Raw genomic sequence first — 20,588 nt, forward strand, 5'->3', positions numbered from 1 at the left:
TAAGTTGTAATCGTGTGCTGTCGCCCCTGATGTGTCGGTACAAGCCGTCCAGTCGTCGCAGGCAGCTGCTCTTTCCGAAGGGCGGCTTTCCCCGTCCCCTCTTACATGCCGCAGAGGCTGAGAGCTGCTCCTCCGCACCCGCCGGTCCGTCTGTCTGTCTGTCTCGTCATGCAGCTACATGTCAGCGGTGTAGGCTTGCAGCGCTTACTCCAGCCCTGATCAGTCATGTAATTAGATCAGGCTGCCATGGTAACAGACAGGATTCCTCGTCCATTCAGGTGTGCGTGCGTGGCGTGTGCCCGGGCTACCTCGAGCCCTGCGTGCGCCGTGTTTGTGCTGCGCGGCCGCCTCGGCCGCTGGCTTGCTCTTGCAGAAAATTGAAGGATGCCGGTGATCATTTCCCGATGGCTGAACTTCTCGGGAAGGGTGTTCTCCGCGTACCCGGTGGTATCGGGCGGATCAGGCGGCGTGTGGCGTGCTTATCAAGTTAGCTAAATCCTCAGCTCCGCTTGCTTGCCTTCGCTGCTAGCAAATTAACAAAGGTGTGGTGCTCTGTAAGAATGCACCTCGCTTATAAAAGCTCGCATAAAACTTTCCTCGGAGTTTCCCTTTCTCCGCGGCTGGCTCTTTTAACCGTTCGGTGGCTGCAGTCGGTCGGAAGTTTGTGGCAGCTCCCATCCAGGCGCTGGGATTTTAGGCCACAGCCTTGGAGTTCTCCGCTCACGTGCAAGGTGCTGAGCACGTTCTGGCCAGTGAAATTAAAACTGGTAATATCGGCTGCCTCTATCGGCACTCACAGCTGCTAAGTCTCTCTGTGGTTCTCAGAGAGCACAGGGCCCTTTTATGTTTTAGGTGAAATATCATTTTTCTCGTGATTAAAAATCCCAAGGAGTATACAGTATTAAAACCAATTTTCTTATCAACAAATAATTCATTTCCGATATTCTGATTTTTTTTTTTGCCTTTTTTTTCCATTTGTGCTCATCTAAATATTATAGCAGTAGAACAGGAGACTTTCTGCCCCGAAGTTTGTAATGCCTTGAAAAAATATGCAGTCTAATTAGCTTAGAGCTGGGTACTGCTCTTAAAAATGTGTTTAACCGAGGAATGTCTGTCTCTCTTCGTTCTCAGTGCTAGGGCACCACTAACTTGTGCCACCCTTGCACAAATGCAGGTATAATTTTTTTAAGGCACCAAATTTGGCGCTCTGCTCTAATGCCGTAAGCCTGGAGCGACTCCAGTGGACTGGCTTGTGAGCCACTTACACGGGTGTATATCTAGAATAACTCCATTTATTGGACTTAATCCAGGCATGTAGTAGAGTAACAGAGCTCAGAAAATGATCTGCTGCGTATAGCCATAATTTTCTCTCTCTCTTTTTACGGCAAAAAGCACTGTGGGCTTTAATAGGATTTTTGCCTGATGAAGGAGCTACTTCAGCCACGTGCCGAAGCGGCAAACACCTCTCTCCCAGCCACTAATCTCGTGTGCATTTACGCTGCTATGGAGCTTGGCCCGGAGGATTTCGTGTCTCGATGATGAGAAATCACCGGCGCCCGCAGCTCGTAGTACCAGGCAGGAGCGTAACGCTGCCCAGAACCGTCTCAGCGAAACAGGTATTTTTAACAGCGCTGGGCTTGCAGCGGCGCACTTGGAGGACGAAGGAGGAACGCCCGCCAGCGGCTCGGCTCCTGCGGTGGCCGGCAGTCCCGGTGCAGCGAGCTGGCAGGTCTCAGCCCGGAGGCATTTCTCCTCAGAGGGGCGAGAGCATGGATAGGCAGTTTCATACACCGAAGAACAGCCTTGACTAACTCGCTCTCCGTGCTAGGAAGGAATATCCTCCCCTCTGCACGGCCGCCTCCGCTATGGGCCACCGTGCCGAGGGGGTGGCTGGAAATAGAAGAGCCTGCTAGGGGGACCGGCTGCAGAAAGTGAAATGATCGCACGCAGCACGGCTCCTGTAGAGTGAGCGGCTGCCTGCCTCGTGCTGCTTATACATATTTTATTGTAAGACAAATTACCTGTGTGACTAAGAGCATTAGAAAGTAATTATTTTCAAAAAGGCCATATATACAGAGTTAAAAGACTTTTTGAAAATAAACAGTGAAACTCTTCTCTCTTGCCCTTCTGGCCTGATTTGATTTATTCAGAAAGGCTGAAAAAACTAGTCTTATTTTAAGATACTCTTACAAGAGACCTGGAATTTCATTTAACAATTTTTTTTATGTAATAGATCCAGTGGCCTAGTTTCGTGTTAATTAAGAAAATAGGCATTAAATGCAGTCACCTGAAAAGCAACTAATGATTTAAACATCAGAATTTGAAAATAATTGTTTTAACACCATAGCTAGTAAAGCAAAATAAAGGCCTAATTTTCCCCTCGCTGAAGTTGAGCGGCCCGTCTTGGTACATGGCAGCCAGGATTGTCATTGTCATTGCTCATGCAGTGTAGTTGCTTTTGTTGTGGTGTACTAATTGAAGGGGAAATGCAATGAAGAAGTGTCGCAGGGCTTAAAGGAAATGCGTGTCAGAATTGCATAGATGGCCTGAAGCGTTCGCTGGTTGCAGACCTGCTCCAGTGTGGGAGGCGGCTCGCGCTGGTGCGCCGTGAGAGGAGTCGGGCGGTGGGGCAGTCTCAGGCCAGGCACACAGGTTCGGAGTGAGTTCCGATCTGGGAGACTGTACAGGCACACTGTGTACAAGTCACAGAGTTCAGATAACAGATTTAAATGGAGGTCCCTTTGGAGGCTACCGTAACCACCTCTGCTTTAGCAAATAAAAATATAATTAGCACAAGGAATAGAAGTACGACAGGCTTGGCACAGGTAAATAGTTCAGTTCAAAGAACTGGCCTGCTATATTATTATATTTTATATATAATATATGTTATATATTATATTATATTCCAGTGACTTCTGGGCAGGAACTTGTATACTTTTCAAAGCCTAAGCTTTGCAAGCTGAAAATCCTGACCTCCTCATTTTGTTGTACTTTTATACAGGTCTCTTAAGTGAGATAAATAAATAAGTAGGTATTTGGACAAAGGCACTGTATTTTGGAATCTGAGGTCATATGCACGTCTTGTACAGTGGTTCACGTTCTTTATAAGTTGAGGATTTTAGCTTGGTTTTGGCTTAGCTGATACATGACTCATGTTTTTAAATGTAAGAAACTTTGCAGACTCCAGACTTCTGTGAAAAGATGAAAACTGAATCGATGACCTTAGTTCCTTTTTGATCTCAGCACATACATTGAGAGTGTAGTGCTTGATGCTCCCCCCACCCCGAGCTGTAGTCTGGGACGGCTCTAAAACACATGCAAATCTGTGTGCGTGTATCAGTCCCAGTCTGCAAAGTTACTTCAGTACATGTCCCAGCGAGGGTTTTGCTGAATGAGGATTGATTAAAGAACCTATCTGGAGTTAAGTATGTGTGTAAATCCTTCCATAAATAGGAACGAGTAAGTATGCTCATAAACTGAAACAACAAAAATGCTTCTCAGTGAGGGAGAAACGGTCTCACTAAATCCTTTTATTGTCCCAAGAGTGATAAAAATACTTGGTGAGATTCCAAGTGAAAAAAACAAAATGTATTTTGTTTAATATGTGATGTCAGCAGAAATTCAATGCCGGCTCTTTGTAATTTTACTGAAGAAAAATTCAGAAATAGAAGAAAAAATCACACTGGTAGTGTTTTCCTTTAATCATATTATTTGGGCACTTGGGGTAAAATGCATCGCCTCTAGCATGCCAGTGTTACCTTGACAAAACAGGGTGCAAGGTAATGCTACATTCCCAAAGCTGATTGTTTTTCATCTGATTTTAGTAGTCGCAGGAGTAGGTTTTCTGGATGATGCCCCTCCTCAAACAAAATATGTTTTGTTGGCAGCAATGACAGTCATCTCAACTTGCTTATGATTCTTCACCTCATTAAGATCACATTTAGGAAAAGAGCACTCAGTCTGACTAAATGGGCTACGTTCTCTCCTGTATGTGCTCTGGCTGCGGGATTAAATCCATAGTTTTATTCGTGCTTGAGTAATAGTAAAAGCAGCCTTTCTCAGTCTTAGTTGGGGTGATTTAGCATCTCGTAAATTGCTTGATTCTTAATTGTGTTTTTGTTTCTTTTCATGTTGGTTCCCATCTCCTCAGCTTCTGGATCAAGAGTCACATCGCAGGCCAAGCCAGACGGGAAAGCAATACAAGCTGTGAATTTATTGTTGACCCCTGTAGCACAGTGACCACCTTTGCTTTTGTTTTCGCCGTACAGAGATGCACTGTCGATAAGGTGAGAAAATAACGCCTTTTATTTCCTCTAACAAGCGTACACTGTCTGCTCTGGGTTCTGGTCAACACGGACACCTGAACGGTGTGGTGTCTGTGATTACCTTCCCACGAAATGTTTGTACTTCCCTTGCCTGGCAGTAGAGGTCCTTGAGAAACTCTCGTCAGAAAAATTCCATTAACTGGTGACTCAGTTTGGTGACTTACAGGACACTGGGTTCCAGATGAGTGGTTTCATGTTCACCTCAGGTCAGAGTATGCTCAGTTGCTAAAAGATTGTAGTATGAATGGAAAAGTTTACAGTCTTTGATTTTTTTGTTGTAAAATGCCACGCATGTAATTATATAAATCCTTCCTGCGCTTTTATGAACATTTTTAGTGGTTCTTGTTGCTTGCAGCCTGTTGGACTTTTCCAGCGTCCTGGTTTTCTCATGTGCTAAACTGTGTATGGCATGAGGATACTTGCCAGGATAGCCAGTCACTACTGACATGCCCGGGTGTCTTTTACACTAGTTTGAGGTATGTTTGCAATTTTTCTGATTTTGTTGCCCTGAAATTCTGGAACCAGACAGGATGTAACCGTGCACATCTATCAGTCTCTGCTCCCTCTCCTCTTCCTTTCCTCTCCCCCTCCTTCCCATATGGCTGGGGAGAATACCTTGAAAGAACCAAGTCTCAAGGCTCAACAATCATACTGCCAATAAAAAGAACATAAATTTTTATTTTATTTCTTTAATCTGATTGTCATTAAGCCAGCCTGATTTTTTTGGACCTGTTTTATGATTTTTGAGTGCTTGGGATTGGCAATACTGCTAATGCTTAAAAAAAAAAAAGAGATATAAGGTCATAAGAAAATTGCTGGTGTCTTTAAATAAAAGAAAATTAAATGTAGTGGTTACTTGCAGAAATTCTGGGTCTTTTTTTTTTTTCCCTATGCGCAGCCAGAAAATTCAATTACTATAGCATTCTATTTGTGAGGGGCTGACCAGAAAGTCTTCATTGTAGAATAACTTTTCAATGTATACAGCATGTCATAGAGAAGTGTGTGGCACATAATTTACATTTTATTGTGGCTGTGGGGCAGGGTGCTGTGCTCCAAAGGGAAGTTGTCTAAGCAAGCAGTTACATGTAAAGACATGCCTCTTAGGGTTTACAAATGAGCTTGAACGGTGGGGGTGGATTGTAACCAATATACCTCTTTGGAGCGATACAAATTTCTGGAGACTGAAAAGCCAGACAAAGTGCCCGTGCGCTGACACATTTCATCTTTCGGTTTTGGAAGAAAACTGACTTGGTAGCAGCTCTTGGCTTGGGAGATCAAATAGAAGGAAGCTTTTTGTTATGACATGAACATTTCCACAAAGCATTTCATTTTTTTTTTCAGAATTGGCTTAGGTTGTATGAAATTGTATTTATTTACAGGAACGATTACTACAGGAAAGGCTTCTGTCTGTTAACTAGAAGTAATCACTTGTAGTATATTGGTCAAATCCTGTGAATAATCACATTGTGCTACCCACAACCTATCGCTAAGTCACCTCAAGTATTTTAGCGTCTGGCGTTTCCTGTGATTGCATAAAAACGAATATATGTTACGAACATTTTGCATTTAAAAAAAAAATAACCTAGTTAAGGCTGCTGTAGTTGGCTCAGCTACAGGCACGACAGGAATACGGACTATACTGCTTTTTTTTTTCCTGTACCGGTGCAGTTTGAAGTATAGGGTTGTTTGTGGACCTTAGAACAGGTTTATTTCTGCTGCTTTTCTTGTTCTTGGACATGCCGTTTTAGTCACTGAGTTTGGGGTACCTCTCTGTTGGCCTCGTTAGTTCTTGTTTTCTCTAGGGAATGATCAAAATCAGGCCCACTGTATAAATAAGTAAAGTAGAAGTAACTGAGATAGCAACTGCCTGCTTGCAAGCGTTATCTCTGTCACTTGATTTAACAGAAGGGAGCTCAAAGTAGTAACACGTGAAAAAAACGTGACCCGGAGCAGCACAGTGAGCAGCCACAAATAGGTTTCACAGATCGAGATCGAGCACTGTATGCTACAGCACAGCATCTTTTCCGGCGCTCGCATTTGTTTCAGGGGTAAAGGTGACAGCAGCCCACTCCATTTCATGCAGACCTGAGTTATTACCACAGCATCTGTCAGAGGGCCTGAGCATTGGGCACGTTTCACTGATCACATCCAGTATCAGACCTTGGAAATATTGCTTTGGTCCTGGTGTCCCCAGATGTGTATTTCATAGCTTTACTCACACAAGGAGTCGCCTGCCTGCTGGGAGTAAAGCTGCTTTGGTGTGCAAGCTTCAGGTGTGCCCACCACTCCAGCTCCAGCAGCTTCGTTGCAGAGTCTGCTGTGCTTTTTGCCTATTTGAGGACATTGGGCTTAGTAAAACGAAGATTGCATACATTGAGATATGGCTTTTTTTTTTTTTTTTTCAATCCTGACTTCAGTTAATTTTAGCCTGAGCTAAAAACCATAGAGTTATTGTTATTTGTTTGGAGCATGCACTGCCTCCTTCCATCCTTCCATGCAGGCAAATAAGTCAATGCCTTCTTTTAAACGGTTGTGTTGAGAGGATTTTGCATGAGACACTGGACATCTTAACAGCTAAAGAGTTCTTTTTAATCTTTTCCACTCTCGAGTCACTTGATATCTATGAATCATATTATAGTATCGGCTTGAATTTACAGCCACAGCCTGTTTGTAATAATTTTTTTTTGCTGAATTTTCCAGAAGTATAGCTGTGCACTACTTCATATGGCTTATTTTTTACATAAGGCTTAAGTTCTGCTTTATGTAGGCTCCTGGCTGCTGTTCTCTGTAAATGAACCACAATCTATCCTTTTAAAATATTTTGTAGTGAATGTAAAGAGAGGTAATCTGTCTCTATAGTAGTGCGTCCGAAGGCAATTTTTTGATTGCCCTATCGTTGTTGTTTTATCATAGCTGATCTTATTTCTTCCCTCTTACACTGTTTGTCAAGGCCTACAATGGCTGTAGGGCTAAAAGAAGGCAGGTGGTGGAGATTTTGAACATATTAAGAGCACAAGTGAAACGAAGATGTGAACTAGGTATAATTGGAGAGTAATTAGAAATCATTTTAATTTTTTTTTAATTGTTTGTTTTGTGTGTGAGTGAATAACGCTTTGGTAAATTAAATGAAAAGATGTGAATGCAGAGTACGATCTCAGAAATGAGTCTTTGCTGCCTCCTCAGCCCTGCCCCGTCACCTCAGCGGTGACCTTTCATGGTTCTGCTCTGTTGTTCCCTGGGCAGATGCTGCTAGCCTGATGTCAGATTGATTGAAGGTTTTGCAACATGGTCTGAAGTCTAAATGGAGCTGAGCGTAGTGATCTGCCTAGATAAAAGCAGTAGGCTCACGTACGTAACATGATATAAGCCGAGACCCGAGGTTTGATTCACCTTCCAGCGTGTGCTTTTAAAAAGCTGTGCCTGCAGCTGGAATAAGGGACTGTGGAGGATCTGTCCCGCGTTGTGGCTTGCCGGCATTACCTCAGCGTGGTCTTCTGGGTGCTGGAGTAGGTGTTGGAGAGACAGTGCACTTTGAAGGGCTGAGGGCCACAAGGTTGAGATTACCATCACTGATCGGTAGTTTTGTGTGTGCCTCAGTGTCTGTGCACGCTCTCCTCCTTCCCTCTCCCTTGGCTGTGTGAGCTGGGCAGGGGCTGCCCGCTGGATTTTGCCATGCCTTGATACCAGGGGTATGCTTTTGGTTGAAAGCTAGTCCAGATCCAGGCAGCATCTGGTTTTGAATCTGTTAGCTGGGAGGCTTCTTGTGGTGAGGTACTGTGATGGAGGCAAACCCCCAATTTGATAATTCCTTCTTTATTTTCTAGTGATCAGCCCGTTTTGAGACTAACTGAAACTCCGACTTAAGGATTTATTGAGTCACTCTTCAGTCTATAAAAAGGACAAAAGTTTAAGTGTTTCTCACTCGTATTGGAGTGTGGTTGTGACTGTTACCACCTTTTTTGTTTGTCAGGTACCCACACATGAAGGCCCTTGTAGTTTTGCAAGTTTCACATTGCTGTGAGACTAGCTACTTGAAAGAAAATCAGGCTTTAATGGAGAAGGATAATTACAAAAAGCAGGCTTAATCCTTCCTTATTGCACTCAGAATTTTTGTGCCAGAGAGTATTTCCTCATTGGTGCCGTTCCTTTTCAGCATCACGTGTAGCAGCTGAGTAGGGAGTGCCTTTTCTGGTTACTATGATAGTAAAAGCATTGGTCCTCTTCCTTAGCCCCTGAGCACATCAACTCTGGTACTAGGCTGCATCCATAGCTTTCCTCAGGTGGTCTGACAGCAAAGTGGTCCAGAACGGTTTGAAAATTCATTGTGTGCAAGAGAAAAAAATCTTGGTGCCTTATCACACTGGAAAAAGTTGCGAGTTAATCCCTCACGTACCACTAGTGGTTAAAAACCCATAGCACTAATCATATGTAATGCATTTTTATTTACAGATTAGTAGGCTCTACTCTGACATATGACTAACAGGGAAGCCCCTCCCTTTAACAGTTGTATGTCATCTGCTTCAGAGAACTAATTACTTGGCAATTCCCATTTGATAATTCCCTCTTTATTTTCTGATGAGTTACTTAACAGTGATGAGCTTGTTGAGCAGAATACCATGCTTAATCTGTGCTTCAGAAACTACAGTGCGGGCCTGGGGATATCATTGTTTTCTAAATGCTGTTTAGCCTTGCCATAGGAACATTGAAACCGCACTAAGACATGTTAACAGTTCACAGTTAACGGTAAGCTTAACGTGAGTGATGCAGTTATATGCCAAAAAATAAACGGGGGATGTAGATTACTGGTGCGGTTGCATTTTAAAATTGTGTCCGGAATAGAACAGTCTGCAAACAGGATGTTAAGTATATCATTTCTCCAAAAATCAAAACAAAACCTAACACAGACATAAGGAAATAAGACCTTGTGTCAGATGTATCTCCTGTGTATCATTTTACCTCTCCACTGAAATAACCCATTTTAAAGGAAATATATATATATATTTTTTTAAATCACAATTTTCCTGTAATACCTGTTTGACAGTTCAGTTGGTAATGGTAGTTGTTGCCTTGTTTTAATATGAGATACTTAAATAAAATATCACTATGTTTTCTTGCTGTTACCTGTTTTTCTTTATCCTTCCCCAACCCCTTTCCACATTCTTTTGCTCTAGTTCCACAGCAACACTTGTTTCTGGCTGGGGAATGCATTACAAGCCTCACTGCTAATTACCGTGTTACAGTGTTTTTAGAGGGTACCTGAGTTCAGCGGCGCTTAGCTACAGCACCAGGCGAGGGGATTTATGGGGTGAAGTAACATCAGTCTGTTCATGGCAGTCTCGGTAAGGTCAAAGTGAGTCTATCCTGCAGATCGGGGTCCCTTTCAGACCCAATGGCTCTGAAATTCAACCGTGTGAAACCATGCCATTGAATTTGATTAACGTTTTATCGTTGACTTCAGTAGAGGAAGGTTTGTGGATCAACAGCAGTCCCTTTGGCTAGCTGGCAGCGTTGTCCCACAGATACTGTTACCTAAAGAATTGGATTTTAGGCACTCATGTGCTGTAAGCTGAGAATTGGGCTGTTTTTTCTTGTAGAAGGAGAAGCGTAGTATTTTGTGTATTAGCTCACATGACATTGCATCATCGGGCTTGCTGATTTATTAGATATTCACAGTGATATCTCTTGGCCAGGTACTGGAAACTCTGTCACAGGCTTATTTTATCAATGAGAAAAATGCATTTGTATGTAGTTACATGTGTTTTTTGTAAGATTAATCAGAAGAACAGTAATTTTATGAAATGTACAATTCAGAGCAGATTAATCTACTTTAATTGTGTTCATGAAGTACACCAGCTAGAAAATTTTTGAAAGGGATGTTAATCAAGTTGATCAAAGGTGGCTTGAAGTACAGAATTCAAATACTAACACAATTACATTCTGTCTGTTTGTATGTTTGCTGTAACTTGGGTGATGATTTCTCTTATTTTTAAGACAAAAATAAGTTCATTTTTTTTCTTCCCGAGCCTCGGTGTCAGAATCATTTTACAGGGGCAGCCAAAGAGTTATGGGTTGATAATTTGGGATGATCTTCATCTGCCTGCTCAGAGGCAAAAGGTTGCAGTGGTGATTATCCACCCATGAGTTGTCCAAGCCAGTCTCCATTCATCTTCCTCTTCAGGCTAACCAGTACTGCTTTAAAGACTGAGCTTCTACTTAGGCAGCATTGCCTGTGATTTCAGAAGAGATTGCTGCTAAGGACTACAGATTTGGTCAATGGTATTTTCTTCCCTCAGCAAGGGGAGGCAGTGTTCCTTGTCATTAAAATTGAACTTTTACTTAAAATATTTCACCCCAGACATGCCAATAGGGGTTATTCTATCAATATTTGTGCAAGTAAAACACTACTGTCTGTGAACATGACCCTTCAACTGCTACAAGATCTTAATTTCACAGAATCATAGAATCACAGAATGGTTTGGGTTGGAAGGGACCTTGAAGACCACCCAGTGCCAACCCCCCTGCCATGGGCAGGGACACCTCCCACCAGACCAGGCTGCCCAAAGTCCCATCCAGCCTGGCCTTGAACACCTCCTGGGATGGGGCATCCACAGCTTCTCTGGGCAACCTGTGCCAGTGCCTCACTATGCCTTCAGTAAAAAATTTCTTCCTTATATCTAATTTAAATTTTCCCTCTTCTAGTTTAAAGCCATTCCCCCTTGTCCTATCACTGCACCCGCTGACAAAGAGTCCCTCCCCAGCTTTCCTGCAGGCCCCCTTTAGGTACTGGCAGGCCGCTGTAAGGTCTCCCTGGAGCCTCTTCTTCTCTGGTCTGAACAACCCCAGCTCCCTCAGCCTCTCCTCGTGGGAGAGTTGCTCCAGCCCCTAGATCGTATTTGCGGCTGTCCTCTGGACTGGTTCTAATACTTACATGTCCTTCTTGTGCTGGGGGCCCCAGAGCTGAGCGCAGGGCTCCAGGTGGGGTCTCACGAGAGCAGAGCAGAGGGGGAGAATCACCTCCCTCGCCCTGCTGGCCACACTTCTTTTGAAGTGTGTATCCAGCCCAGGATATGGTTGGCTTTCTGGGCTGCAAGCGCACATTGCCAACTCATGTTGAGCTTCTCATCAACCAACACCCCCAGGTCCTTCTTCTCAAGGCTACTCTCAATCCATTCTCTGCCCAGCCTGTATTTGTGCTTGGGATTGCCCCAACCCAGGTGCAGGACCTTGCACTTAGCCTTGTTGAACTTCATGAGGTTTGCGCAGGCCCACCTCTCAAGCCTGTCCAGGTCCCTCTGGATGGCAGCCCTTTCTTCCAGCATGTTGACTGCACCACACAGCTTGGTGTCATCAGCAAACTTGCTGAGGGTGCACTCAATTTCATCGTCCACATCACTGACTAAGGTGTTAAATAGTGCCAGTCCCAATACAGATCCCTGAGGAACACTGCTTGTCGCACCACTCGTCACTGATCTCCACCTGGACACTGAGCTGTTGACTGCAACATATTTAGCATGACCATCCAACCAATTCCTTACCCACCAAGTGATCCATCCGTCAAATCCATGCCTCTCCAATTTAGAGACAAGGATGTCATGTGGGACAGTGCCAGATGCTTTGCACAAGTCCAGGTAGATGACGTCAGTTGCTCTATCCACCAGTGTTGTAACCCCATCGTAGAAGGCCATCTTGTTGGTCAGGCAAAAAGTCATATTAATGCCATTTGTCAGGCATACTGATTTCATACTATTGTTTTAAGATTCGAGCATCCAGTTTTAATGAAACAGAACAAAACAAACGCATCTTGTTAACATGTTTTGTTCTGTTTAAGAACATTTTTGTTCTGTTTATGGAAAGGCCAAAGGCAAACAGGTGGATCTGGGCAAGCACTTTACCTTTGCATCTCCTGGTTTGCAGAACTGGAAAGCTGCTTTACCTTTCCAGTTAAGTCTTGTCTGTCTCTTCTTTCAATCAAGAATGAGTTTTAGGTTTCTGCTATCAATCTTGCTAAATTTTCTTGGATGTTCGCTGTGATCTGGCCTGATACGTGTTGTTGATACAGCCCTGGAAGTCATTTGAGGTTTGCTTTTTGAACGTGACGGTTAATTAAATTGTGGGGTGATAGCTGACACAGCAATACAGTCTCTGTAATGTGTTTCAAGGTCTGCATTGTATTTGATGGGGAAAGAGGGGGATGGTGGGTGTCGTGGGCCAATAACCTATAGTTTAAAATTGCACTGTGTCTTTTTTCTGGGTAGTGCACAAGTACGTTATAGAGGGACTTAAAATATATGTGATACTACGATACTGGAAGGACTGAATAAAAAATACAAGTCTTTATTTTGTCCCATGTTTGCGCAAGCTGAAGGAATTACTCAGTCCTTGTGCCTGGTTTCTTCAGGTATGAGACTGCCACAAACCAGCTTGGGTATGTCCTAGAATGTGTTGGTCACCTTGAGGTTATTTTGCTTGCAGCTGTGTGGCAGATTCAGGGGAAATACAGTGTGCGGCGACTGAGTGAATTAAAGTAATGATAATAAACTTCATGAGTGGCATTTGTTACATGACACTGCTATCCAGATGTTGTTATCTGTTAGAGTACAGCCAAAAAGGGCCCTAAGGAAAATGAAGATGGATAGAAGGTACATAGTAAGCATCTGCAACACATTAAACAGCAGCAATCAAACACGCCAGTTACCTAAGGACTTGAACTTGCTGAACGTCACGTTGGTTGAAAGGAATGGAAGAAATGCAAACTAAGACACACTTCTGCTCCGTTTGCAGCGGTACTATGAGGTCCGTTTGCCTGAGCTGTCAGCGGGCTGGCTGCAGCGTTTGGGGCTGTTTATACAGCGCCTTACTTAGCTGGCGTGTCTCTGTGAAACCAGCAGTGCTGTGCAGCCCGAGCGGCCGCCCCCAGGCTCTTGCTGTCCTCGCCTTGGGCAGCATGAACTCTGCGCGTCCTTTATCGCACCGAGGTGCTCAGTCAGGGCCAGCAGCGGATTGAGGGGTCTGGTTACCACCTCCATTGCTTGCTTTGGTGGTTGAAGCAGAACCACAAGCACGTAAACGCAGTGTGTCAGAGCATGGCATCTGGCTTGGCTTCTCTGGGGGCAGCCAAGGCCTCATGAAGTTGGAGCTGCTGGTGGCAGGTCAGCTTTGCTGACAGGACGCTGTTTGGTTGGTGCTGCCGTAGTCGAGTGTTAGCTTGGCTTTTCCTTCATGGGAAGAAGGAATGAGAACTTCCTCAGTCAGGTGTCATCAGTTGTCTTTCCAGTCTTTAGATGGACATGTTGGTGAATTAGACTAATCTTTCTTTATAAAGCCAAGCAATGTTTTGCCCCTTCATCCTTCTGTCCTGTTGTAGCCTTTTCCAGATTTTATTGTTTTGTGGCTGGCCAATTAATCTTTCTCCTCAGCCCCTTCCTTCTCTGCTGAGTTTCTCCTGTGCTCAGCATTTCTTGCTGCTGCCTGGCCTACTTGTACGGCTGCCTCACCAGCTTCGCTACCTGCCTGCTGCTTTGGTTGCCTGCTAGCCCTTTCTTGGGCTTGATTTCTGTGTGTATTTCTGTGTCTCTAACATCCATTTCTACTTAGAGGGTTTCAATACCTCAGTAATTTTCTGCAGAACTGCGCATTTGAATGTCGTTTCATCTACCTCTCTTCCTTCCTCGTTAGTCATAGCTGGTTTCTGAGCTTTGCAACCCTGACGATCTGTCCGGACAAGCCTTTCACTCCATACGGCCCTCCCCTTCTCCTCATGGGAAAAAAACCTTTATATCTTCTCTGAAGCTTCACTGTGGGTGCCCGTTTCACTGGCTGAACATTGGATTTTCAGTCCTGCCTGCCCCTGCCAGTCTTCCCTGGCTTCCAGCTGCAGTTGTCTCTTCAGCTGGTGTCTTGCTTTTCAGGCTGATCAGCTGGTTGCTAGCAAATTAGTTGCATTTATCTGTTTGTATAATATTACATGCTGGCAGTTTAAAAATAACTCAGCTGTTTTCTCTGTACCTGAGCATGAGTCGGGAGCCACCCTCTTTGGGTCATTTGTTCATAAGATAAAGGGGTCACTGTTACTTTCCTATCATATCATGTGGTCTGCTAGTCAGAGGACTCTTTTATTGTGTTAATAGCAGCAGTTTAAATCGGTAACATTAGTAAGCTTTAAAAATATATTTTTACATACTATACTGATGGCACAAAAGCAATAGCTTGGACTGTTTTTCTTGGTTTCCAGGCATTTTCATACTGGCAAAATGCTATGGTAATAGGTTACAAAACTTTTGAGATAAATTGTAAACTAAGCCAGAAAAGAATGTTTGAAAAGCACTTAATTCAGAAAAAGAATAGAAAAAAAAAAAAGAAATTGAACGTGCTGTGCATTCTGAGTGAGGCTCTTCACTGAGGGAAAAATTCCTTGACTGCTGTGGAGAAGTACAGGAATGAAGTACCCACTGAATGAGTGAAGTTCACAGAAGGTATGAAGTGAAAAAATGTGAGGGTTGCTTCTTTCCCCCACAGTTGGTTGTTGTTTTTTTTTTTTTATATCATTACAAGTGCTTTTGCCAAGATCTGACTATTGGCACAATAGTATGGTTATAGTAGATTGAAAAAACAATAAGTATTTTGGTTGATAAGTTTTGGAGATGTTTTCACAAAAAAAAAAAAAAAAAAAAAAAAAACCTGTGCTTTTGACTGAAAGGAAAGCTGTCAAAAATAATGCCTTTATCTAAAAATTGATACCTATTCTTGTTATAGATAATACCAAAAGAGATGCAAACGGAAGGAAATTGTTGGAAAATATGCATTATCCAAATGGATTTACTCAGCGTATTTGACAAGAGATTGCAAGTAGTTTCACTTTTCCTGTATATAGGCAGTCTCCCAAGGTGAGAGAAGTATCTGAAAAAAAGCAACGACATGCTTATAAGATGAGATAAATTGGTACAGTGAGTTCAGAGATATGAGTTAGTACTTTTTAAATCTCCATTAAAAACAAGACTAGGCTCCATATTGATAGAGTCCTTTTAAAGGCAATGCCCTTTTAATCAGCAAACAGGTCCTCTGTGCATCAAATAATTAAAAATAGAGCAAAGTTTCTGAACAAGGCGTCTGGCAGAAGCGTCTGTACTTCCATCTGTGCATGATTAGCAGAATGTTTCATGATATTTAAATAGCACAAGCTTTGCTCTCTTTTTTATTATTTGTTGTGCTGAAGACCTGTTTGCTTGTTAAGTGGTCTTTTTTGAATAGTTACTGGCAAGGAATCAGGAAAGTGTATGAAGACATCTTGTACACACTGCAAATACCAAATTGTCCCTTTTTTTTTTCAGAGTCACTGCCCTTACTATTTTTTGATACGAATTTTACCATATCTTTCACTTCGTTTTTAAAATTTCTTACAGACCAGTTCATTTCAAAGAGAGTGTTGTGGTCATTGGCCGTGGACTACAGTCTTGTTGATATGCTATTATTTTTATCATAGTAGAGCTCAGAGGCACGTTACATTGCTCGTGCGCGCTGGGGTATAGTTGCAGAGTGTGTGTGGTGGTTCAGATCTGCAGCTCCTGCTAGCTGTACTGGGAGCCGTGCGTCTAATCTGCTCTGCACACTACTCTGAAATCTTACCCTTTCAGCAGAGACGTAATCAGCCAAGTAACAGCTTTCCAAGTGTTTTTGAGGCCTTAAACTGGGACTCCTCCTTGCTGGCAGTTGTTCAGCATTGGATTGTGTGCTCTCCGTCTCTGGCTAGCAACACAGCGCTTTGCAGTTGTAGCCACTGATTTCCCTTCTCACTAGTAAAATTTCCGTGTGTGTTTTTTTACAGTGACCCGTTCAAGTAGGTGTGCAATTAACACAAGATGCTGTCCAGATGCTAAGTGCATCGCTGGACCTGGTGGGGAACCACGAGCATTTGGGCAGTTGTGTAATGTGCAAGCGCCTTGTAGTTCAGAGCTGGCAGGCTGGCAGGGAGCTCGATGCTCTGATGGGCTTGGAGTCCTTTCTGAAGAGCTGGTATTCAGCCTTTGGACAATTTGCGTTTGGGGATGGGCGTGGAAAATAAAGAGTTTTTGTGGTGTGTGTGAGCGGGGTTTGCTCTGTAGCTGAGCTTTTTGTTGTTGGTTTTTTTTTCATGTATTTGAGAGAGGTTGTGGTGTGTAATGTATGAGTATTGACCTGGGTCATCTCTTTACTTCTGCTCAGGACTTGAAAAGAATTTGTGGTTACTACTGAGAGCAAATCTGTTCACCTGCCAACACAAGTACATCAACTGTGTGTGTTTGTACTTCAGACAAAACACTGAGAAGCTTCTGCACCAGAGATTGAACCCGCTGCTGGCCTTCATGTAGAGTTCACCTCACTTAGCTAGTGCCATGTTACTGGTGTCTGTCATGCTGTCTCTGTCTCACCTTCTGCAGAGTGGGGTGCTCTGGGGTCTCAGCAAGTTCTCTTCAGCAGAATTACATCTTATGCAGGTGAGCAGAGCAGCTGGAAATTCTGGGGGGCTGTGGCAGGATCATTTTGCACATGCCTGTCCATCTTGCCGTTCTGCTTCCAGGCATCCAGGAACGCCTGAGCGTGAGTTGGTAGATATCAGGAGTCCTGGAAGGACAAGAGAAGGGAGGACCATATTTTACTGTGGAAGTCTGGGGCAACACGTTCCTTCAGCTAGGCTTCTCAACTAGACCATAAAGTGTTTCCACTCAAATTTTATTGCATCACTGCTGAAAACTGTTAATATTGCCCCTCTTAACTTAACAACCGATTTCTGCAGAAAGGAGGAGAATTACTTCTAGAACTGATTGTTGACTAATGCAGTGTGGTGGGCCTGATACTGACGTCCCTCCAGGAGCAGGAAGGAGAAGATAGACTTGGACTCCTTTCGGAAATATGTATAATGGTGCGTCAGTAGATTGGTTAAACTAAGCCAAGTTCTGCGTTTTGCTCCTAGTACTTGTTCTCAGAATATATCATAATGTTTTTTTTGGAACGGCTTCAGCTTATGTTGTGAATGTGAATTAATTAACATTAGTATGAATTGCATATTGTAGAATGGAATTTGTTTTTCTATGTCTTCTGTCATGCTCTTCTGTCAAGGTACTTCAAACATTTTAAAATAATGAGTTCAGTTATAATACTGCCGTGGGTCTGTAGACTAACATCACTGTCTTCCTGGGTGCAGCAGGGGATCAAATGTAAGGCTGGTTTCACTGGTTGGGGTGGGAAGAATACTGGCTGTGATATTAGCACTACCCCTGGTATATTTAATAAGCATTTCTGACAGGCTCCTTGTATTGGCAGACTGGATCTTGCTGTATATTACTTCATTTATAACTCTCAGTTCAGTGTAAACAGAATGATGAGGAATTGCAGGGCATATTATTCATTAACTGTTGTTCAGGCCTCCTTGTTGTATTCCTAGCCCTGATTATTTCACGTCATGGCGTACTACATGAAAAAGCCGGTAGCCCTTGATTTCCTGCAACAAAACTGAAGCTTCCTTTTACAACCCTGCAACAGCACAGTGTAGCAAAGCAGGTAAACTAGCTTTCACCCCAGGGTCCTGTTAATTTGTGTGGAAAATGAGGGCTCCATTAGTTGTCTGCTGGTCTCTGGAGGGGAGGGAGGTGCCTTGTATCACTCAAAAACAATTCCTTTCAGCTGGCTAGAGAGGAGTATGGATAGGATCCAGCATACAAATGTCCCCAAGTACAAGAATTATAATGGAAATGTTGATGACCAGTCAGTATAGAGATATTAGCAAGCATTTATATAGCTCGAGAGTTGTTGACTACTGTAGACATGTTGTTTTAGGCCCTATTCCCACTGGCGTTCCTTCTGTTGGCTTTCGGAGGGTTGTGATCAGACCCCTTCGGCTCAAATGTGCAGAGAAGTTAATTAAGACTGAAAGAAGCATGCACGTTTTGTAATCTTCTTGAAGTTTCAGAGAGGAGAACAGTGGAAATAACTGACCTCTGTAATGATACCGAAGTACTTTGTGGTATCTCCAAGCTGTACACTGAAAGTAGAGCTTCCCTTGAGTTATTTGGGACATTTAATTTGACCTTTACCTTGTAAAGTTGTCTGTTAATGGAAGGCTAGACATAATTTTTGTCCATTCCTCATAAAGCTGTTCTTTGACAAGGAGAAAAACCTCTCTCTGTAATTAACATACACCTTTCTGAACACAGGAATAAACATTTGTTGTTTTCAGTTTGTACTAGTATATGAAAGCTTCTCCAAAACTTTGGCAGCTTGGTAGGAAGGAGTGGCAGGTTAGTGCATTCTCAGCTGTGCTGCTCTAACGTATGTTACTTCTAAAGACACCTACATGTTATAATAAAAATACCTCTTATAGCCAAAGATATGTAACCACAGCTTAGCTAATTATGAAAGAAAAAGATTCAACTAAGTACTGAAATGGGGGGGAAAAAAGGCAAAAATGAAAGGTTTTTTTTTTTTTTTAAGAGCAGCAGAATTAACATAGGAAACGATTACCTTTCCATAAATATTTATAAAAAAAAAAAACTGATGGTTCACCCTATGTTAAATTTGTTATCAGTTGTGGAATATATATGGGCCAAAAGTCTGAAATAGTAAGAGCTGTAAATTCGATTGATATTCAGACCTTGGCTGCACTCCAGAAAAGAGAATAAATATGTAGCTCTGCTAAAAACAACAAAAGTCAATTTGGGGAAATGTATGAGTACTGCTAGAAAAGCTGAACAATACATCTCTATATAAAATTGCATGTGACTGGTGTAAGTGCTGTTCTGTCACAGTCAGGGCTGTTGATACTGTAAGCAGGTAGCAAAAATTTACTGTTTAATATTTCACGGATAATAATTGTTCTGAATGCTTTAAATAGTACAGGAAATGTAGTGTCACAAACTTGACATTTTAATATTAATATTGATACTGAAACAGTCTCACCACAAAGAATGCCAGGACTGCAGGAGGAAAGACAGCGTTTTCATCAGATAAGAACAGAAGTTTTAAAGCCCTTCAGATATGTTGAAAAATGCCGTATGAAAACTGGGGCAAAACTGTCTTTCAGGTTTGGACATTTTATATCCAGTTTTTGGAATCCCTCTCTAGAGGTAAGGTTAGAAGCAGAGAGGTGTTTTTCTGTCATTTTCTCCAATCTCCCCCTAGTTCCCCCACCCCAAATTTCTATTGATGAAGACTGTCTCAGAATGGTCAATAGCACAGGGCTACTAAGTGGTTTGGATTCACAGGTCCAAATACAAAAGTGTGTGTAGGTACAGAAAAGATGCAAAGGAATGTGTTGGCTTTACTGTCCAGCCTCAAAGTCGCTTGAAATTTGTTAAACGTTATCTTCTGTAGCATCCAGATGTGGCTACAGAGTACTTATTAAGGAGGGAGCTTTCTTTTCTGAGAATAAAGTAGGGCTGGCTTTCTCTTTTCCTTTATTTTTTTTAACAAGGAAGCAAGCCTTCTGTCCTCACGTCTGTGTGCAGATGAGTGTGTTTGCACACCCTCTTACTTGTAAGTTCATTATGGCTTGCCTTGTTCTTATAAAAATGTGTGGTGGTAGCAGGGTAGGTGGAGGGTGCAGTGTTTCATGTACAAGTATGCAAGAAGTGGCAGCCTACATACATGTCGGAGCCCAAGGACTGCTGCCTCTTTGCATTCACAGAATAACAAATTTCTCCCAGAAAGGATGCAAAATAAAGATGGAGACTGGTGAAAATCACTACTGATATTGTACATTGCAAAGAGAGGAGGCCAGCCAAAGCCAAGCCCACATGAGGAACAGGAATATTTCTGTTTATGTTCTGTCGCTGTGTGTAGTGCAGTGTTGTTATGGATGGTGCCCCACTGTTGATAAGACTTTGATAACTTTTGGCAATTATGTTGTTACGTAGATGATTTGGTAAGTCACTTACCTATCAGTGCTATCACCAGCTACATTGCTTTCCAAAATTCCCTATAACAGAGTATGTAGGAACATGCTTTTGGCTTTATACTGTTGGTATAGGTTGCCCCAGTTCGTATCTAGCTCTTTAGGTATCTGTGTGCAAGCTAGTTAAAGTTTTCTTTTGGGGGGTGAGCAGGAAGAAATGGTTTGTCAGCCTCCCTTCTGAAAGCACTTTGGTACTTGTGACTTCTTTTTCCCTTCAAAAATATATCTTGAACTTTCAGAATCTTGTTTTCAGATGTGATTAATGGTAACTTTTATCTTTAGAATGCAAATGTAATTTTAGCATACTTGTGCACAGTATAATGCTTTTCTCTGCACAAATG

At 42.8% G+C, this 20,588-nt stretch overlaps 1 protein-coding gene across 17 annotated transcripts in view; it reads left to right on the forward strand.

Annotated features, from left to right (window-relative positions):
• Positions 1-20,588, forward strand: part of ATXN1 (ataxin 1) — a 219,417-nt gene that overhangs the window by 2,273 nt on the left and 196,556 nt on the right. For 15 of the 17 annotated variants that reach the window (XM_083826834.1, XM_083826846.1, XM_083826835.1 and 12 more), the window contains exon 2: positions 4,151-4,286. The gene's annotated coding sequence lies outside the window, so the exon portion shown is untranslated. Of the gene's footprint in view, positions 1-7; positions 2,826-4,150; positions 4,287-4,317; positions 4,802-20,588 lie in introns of those variants that run through there. The other 2 variants (XM_083826849.1, XM_083826841.1) reach the window with 2 other exon arrangements.

The sequence above is a fragment of the Anser anser genome (assembly GCF_964211835.1).
Source record: "Anser anser genome assembly, chromosome: 2".
Lineage (NCBI taxonomy): Eukaryota > Metazoa > Chordata > Aves > Anseriformes > Anatidae > Anser > Anser anser.